Source organism: Pseudorca crassidens, chromosome 2 (genome assembly GCF_039906515.1).
Source record: "Pseudorca crassidens isolate mPseCra1 chromosome 2, mPseCra1.hap1, whole genome shotgun sequence".
NCBI classification, from domain to species: domain Eukaryota; kingdom Metazoa; phylum Chordata; class Mammalia; order Artiodactyla; family Delphinidae; genus Pseudorca; species Pseudorca crassidens.
Genome location: NC_090297.1, coordinates 25,909,432 through 25,915,449, shown reverse-complemented (window position 1 = coordinate 25,915,449; position 6,018 = coordinate 25,909,432).

Genomic DNA, 6,018 nt, shown 5'->3' with positions numbered 1-6,018 from the left:
GGTGTCCTGGCTGGCTTTCTGCTGCCTCTGCCCTCCCCCCGCCTCGGTTCCTACCCATTTCCCAAACCCAGGCCTCCAGTTTCTGGTAGATTCTCTGAGTCCTCAGTAGCTTAAAACGTCTAGAGTCGTTTTAAGAACAAATTCAAATCCAATTCCTCTTCTTTTTTGCCTCCACAACAGCTGCCTCTGGGAGCTTCAAGACCACACCTTCACCTTAAACAATTTTTCAAAGTATTTTCCCAGTGAAAGCCATCCTCTTTCCTAAAGAGAAGAGGTCACACACTGAGGGTCTATGAGCTGCATCTGGTCCACAGGATGTTTAAAAAATCAAATCAATATTTAAAAAGTGAGCAATTACACATAAAAATCTGGATTTGTGGCTTTTCCTGTACACTCACAATATCTGGCGTCATAGGACCCACAGTCCCCGCAAGAAGCATGCTGGCCTCAATGGACAGCAGAGTCCCTGCCCTCTAGCTAGGTTCTTCTTATGCCCCTGCCCACTGGCCCTATTTATTTCTCCTGTTTGACCCCTGTAATCTTTCAAATTTGTGACCTTTGCTGAAAAGCATTTCAGCAGCAGTTCCCACCCCCCATCGAATTTTATTATAATAAAGTTGGGTCTATTAATGTGCTAGGTTCGCAAAGGGCACTCTAGGCAAAAAGTACGGCGAGTATAGTCACGAGTATGAAAGTGATGGCTATTCCTGGATGGGCAAGAGGTCCAGAGGGACTGGGTCTCTGGTGCAAGAGAGCAGTGGGACTGGAAAGGGTTAAGCTGGAACTCGGTTATGAAGGGCCTTAATGCTCTCCTATAGGGCTATTGGGAGCCAGTGTGGAGTTTAAAGCAGGGCGACACATCATGAGGTGTGCCGTAAGACAAAAGTGGCTGGGAAGCTCGTGGGGCAGGATAGATTGAAACCCTCCTGTCCCCCGCTGTCCCTGCAGGAAGCCCAGCGACAGTCTGGGGCAGTGGTCCAGGAGGGCCAGGGATGCTGTGGCCTGACTGCGTGGCAGCGGCAGTAGTAATGGCTGGGACGGATTCCGGAGGCAGCCTTGCCCTGGAGTGGGTATGCTTGACCTTGACGGAAAACACTGCGTGCGCTGCGGCTGCACCTCACTCGCCTCCCCGCCCCTCCCCCGCGCCGCAGCGGACTGCGGCGGGATCCCGGCCCCTCGCCGGAGCCCACTCCCGCGCGGCTGCGGCACGCGAGGGGCGGGGGCGGGAAAGCGGGGGTGGCAGGATGGCGGGGATGCCAGTCTCCCCCAGAAGGCGAGGAGGGGAGGAGATGGGGAGGCTGGTCACGTGGTGCCGCCACTAGGCACAGTCCGATTGGCAGGTCCCGCAGCGGAGCCACCCGGGCTGCTTGGGTTTCCAGGCACGAAGCAGCGCCCTCCCCTCGTTCGAGGGCTCCGGGGTGTGCTGGTCTCTTGCGGAGGAGGGTAGGGTGGGGATGCTGCTCCCTCCGCGGGGTGTAACGCAGCCTGCTGCCTGGCTGGTCGCCACGGTCCTCACTGCATCTTGGGAGGTCTGATTATTGTCTCCGTGAGCACATCCCTTCTCTGCTTCTCTCCCGCCTTCCCACATCTGCCCCTCTTACTACCATGCTAGCTGGAGGCCAGCTTTGTTTAGACTGGCTGAAACAGGTTTCTATTACTGGCCGCAATGTTGCAATTTGGGGTAAATCAATTAACCAGGCGGCAAAGATTAAAACAAATCCCACAGACACTTCCAGCCTCCACAAATCCAAACCGACATTTTTCTCTCTCCAAACTGCGCCTTCTTTTTGTCTTCATCTCTGTTTCAGGCAAGAAGCCCAAAAGCCATCTGTCTCACTGTCCTCCATCAAATCTATGACAAAAACCTATTAAATTTACCTCCAAAATAGTTCTTAAAACTCAGTACCCAGTGTTTTTCCTGATTTGTAACTATGTTTATTTGTGATTGTTTTTGTACGGTTTTTTCCACTGGACTGTAAGTGAGCTCCATGAGAACAGGGACCTTATCTATTCTGCTCATTGCTGTATCACCAGCACCGTACCAGGCACATAGTAGGTGCTTAATAAGTGTTAACTGAAGGAACAGATGCACAGCAAGTACTGTACTAGGTGTGGAAAAGGGGCTCAGATTTTAAGATGAAACACACAGCTCTAGCCTCAAGAAGTCATCTATCCAACAAACCCACCCTGAGACCTTCTCTACACCAGGTGCTGGGGGGGACCAGTGCACAAGATGAGTAAGACTGCATTTCTACCTTCCCCCCACATCTGGGGAGGGGGGACCACACATGACTAACCTAGACAGTAAGACTCTGAGGTACTGGGGAGTCAGGGGTGGTGGCCCATACCAACCTCTAGAGTCAGAAGAGTTCAGGATTTGAAATATGATTGACCTCCAGGGCCAGCTTTGCTGCCTTCTGGCTGTGTGACCACAAGTCTCTTCTCTCTCTGAGGCTTCACCTCCTTATCTTAAAAATGGGGATAACATTCTTGGGCTGAGAGATATGAAAGCACCACGTGCCAGGTTTTATGACAATGTTGGGTGTAGGTGGATAACCGTACCTTCTCGTTTGCCCGGAACAGACTGATCGACACCTGTTGAACCAGGGCAATTGATAATAGCATTCTCTTTCATTCTCAAAAGTGTCCTGGGTTTGGACAGTAAATCATGTGGTCATTCTAGTAATAGGTGTGACACTGGTGTTATCTACATCATGCCCTGGGGACACAAGAGAGGGAGGGAGGTGAGTCTGAAAGTAGAAAGGGAGGTGCTGACCATGGAAATGAACCTGGAATTATGCATGGGATTACAAGCAGAGGGACTAGCATTTGCAAAGAAGCAAGATGCATGGAAGGAGATGAGGCTGGCAGTGGGAACTGTAGAAAGTTTTTTGTGGAGGGGTTGACATGAGCAGATGATTTCACAAAAGACACCAATTGAGGGGAGCTGGGGCCAAAGTCCAGGCAAGAGAGATGTTGAGGCCTGAACCAGAGTGAGGTTCCATAAGCACTTTGGAGTAAATAAGACTTGGATATGGGGCTTGGAGGACAGGTCAGAGGCAGGAGGACTTCCAGGTGGATGGGGAGGCCATTCACTGAGGCAGGTAGGGAGGGGGAAGGGCCAGGAAACCTAGGAGATAGGAGGCCACCCAGATCAGACTGACTAGGCCAGTGGCATTCACCATTCTGATCCAGAGGGAATAATTAGGGGTAACAACAGGTAGATCACTCCTGAGGCCAGAGGAAGGAGCTGGGGCCCAGCAGTATTCAGGTGACATTTGATCAAAATTAGCTTTCAAAGCAACCTGGAAAGGCAAGAGAAAGCCTAAAAGTAGAGCCTCAAGGAAAGAAAGAGCAGGCTTTCCAGACCACCTCCATTGTACACATGGCTCTCCTTGATCAGAATGTCTCCACAGCGCCCTACTGCTGAACAGAATAAAGGCTGGAGTTCTCAGGCTGGCATTCAAGGCTCCTGGTGACCTGGCCCCAGCCTACCTCTGGTGAACACTTCATATTTTACCTGCTCATGTTTGACCCCTCCCTTCTTGTGAAAACATAAGAATTGCCCTTTCCCCTGGTCCAGCCATACATTCCAATCATGGCATCCCATCCCCCATGGCCAAGGGCTCAGTAGCTGTAGTACTTGTCTCAAACGGTTACATGAGCCCCAAATCACTTTTTTGGCCTAGGCTAGTTTACGTTGCGCTGCTTTTCCTTGCATCCAATGGAGTCATAATACAGAACCTTTCCATTTTCTCTTCTCTCACACAGGCTTTCAAACCTTCTCTATTCCTGTCACACCCTGTTGCTCACACTTCCTCAGGCTGATCCAGCCTTTGTACCGCTATGCCTTTCTTTCAGGCTCCCTCAGTTAGGAATGTCCTTTCTCTTTCTTACAACTTGTCAACTCTAACTCATCCTTTGAGACCCAATCCAAAGGGCTCTTCTTCAGAACAGCCATCCCTCACCACCCTCAGCAAGGCTTACCATGCCCTCCTCTGGCCTGTCACAGCTTTTTGTACATGACCTTATCACTTAGTATCCCAATGACCTGCTTTCTTGTCTGCAACCCCTATTGGACTGTGCTTCATCTCTATGACCATAGTGCCTGGCAAAGAGCCTTCCACAAAGTAAGTATAATAAATGTTTACTGAATGAGTGAATAGATAAGTGAGAATCCTTCTCTCTCATGTCATCTCCCTGAGTCACTGCTCAGCTTGTATCAAGTGGAGACACAGAGGAAAAAGTGGGAGGAATTGCTTTAGTCCCTTGATTCACGGGTGATGGATTCAGGAGACAAAACCCAGGAGAAATGGGGCCATAGCAAAGTCCAGTGGCATTTATGAGAGGTCAGTTTTCTGCCAAAGCACTGATGGTGGCAGCTTTGAGCTGAGGCAGAGTTTGTTTGGGAACCAGAGCCAAGAAAAGCAAACATTCGGTGCATTGAGCTTTTCAGCAAGCTAGGATTCTGACAGCTGTTTCTGTCAGCTGCACAAGAGGAGGCATCTCAAAGCCAGCTGGGTCTGCCTGGAATCAGGGGTCCCCATCTCCTTCAGCATAATCTGACCCAAGGAACAAGGCAGACTTCTCCCCCATCTTTCATCCATATCACAGGCACACAGCTCCTCGAAGGGGGCTCTGCAACCGCTCAGGACATTGGGCACTGAGAACAAAGTCAACAGTGATTATAGGGAACTGTGGCTGAGATAACATCACTTACTAAATAGTCCATGCCTCACCCCCCTCTACATTTCCCAGCCTCCTTTGCAATTAAACTGGGCCTGTATGACATTTTCTCCCTAGTAGTCTGTGAGTGGAAGTAACACGTGTCATTTCCAGGCTGAAGTATTGAATTGATGGTGCACAACCCTCCAGCTCTCTTTCCCCTATTGAGGCAATCCTGAAAGCCTTGGGTTGAGGTGGTACAGCCCAGACTTCTGAGTGACCCAGAGACTGCCTTGCCTCATAGCAGGCTTTGTATGAGTGGGGAAAATATATCAATGTGTTAAGGCATTGAGATATGAGTTGTTACCACAGCAAAACCTAGCCTACTCTGTCCAATATACAGAAGTTAATTGTTGTTTAGCCATCCAGCATCAAATCTCCTTCCTCCTTGAGGAGAAACATTTCTCCTCCTTATGGGACTCTTTGGTATTGCCAAATCCAGCGGTCATTTCTGTTCTTATCTTTCTTCATTTCTCAGCGGGATTTGTCACAATTGACCACTCCCCCCTGGAAACATTTTATCTAGGTGTCTGTGACATCATGCCGGCTTGAGTTTTCTCCTGTCTCACAACCCCTGCTTCTCAGTTTCCTTTGCTGGCTCCTCTTCCACTGTTTTACCTCATGAGTCTGAACTTTCTCAGGGTTTGTTCCTGGGGACCTTTCTCATGGTTTTAAATACCACCCATGAAAAAGACAGCTGGTTACCTTCCAGTACTCATTCCACCATTCTTTTTAACAACAGAGCACCAGGCTTCCCTGGTGGCGCAGTGGTTGAGAGTCCGCCTGCCGATGCAGGGGACATTGGTTTGTGCCCCGGTCCGGGAAGATCCCACGTGCCGTGGAGCGGCTGGGCCCGTGAGCCATGGCCGCTGAGCCTGTGCACCCGGAGCCTGTGCTCCGCAACGGGAGAGGCCACAACAGTGAGAGGCCTGCGTACCGCAAAACAAAAACAAAACAAAAAATAACAGAGCACCTATTTTTAGGGGCACATTGTGCCCAGTTAGAAAACTACATGTCCCAGTTTGGCCATGTGACGATGCTTTGGCTGATGAGATGTAAACACAAACGTGCCAGACTTTCCAGGTAGTCTTCTTAAAAGGAAAATAGTGTACCTTTCTTCTCTTTTCCCTCCCCACTGTCTGGAATGTGGACCATAATGAGGTGATCTTACGATTAGAAACCAAGTGCTGAGGATGGTAGAGCAGGCTTGAACTGCCTACCTTGCGACTTAGTTTTCACAAAGAGAGAAATAAATTTCTATCGTAAGTCATTTTTTTCTTTTGTTATTTGCAA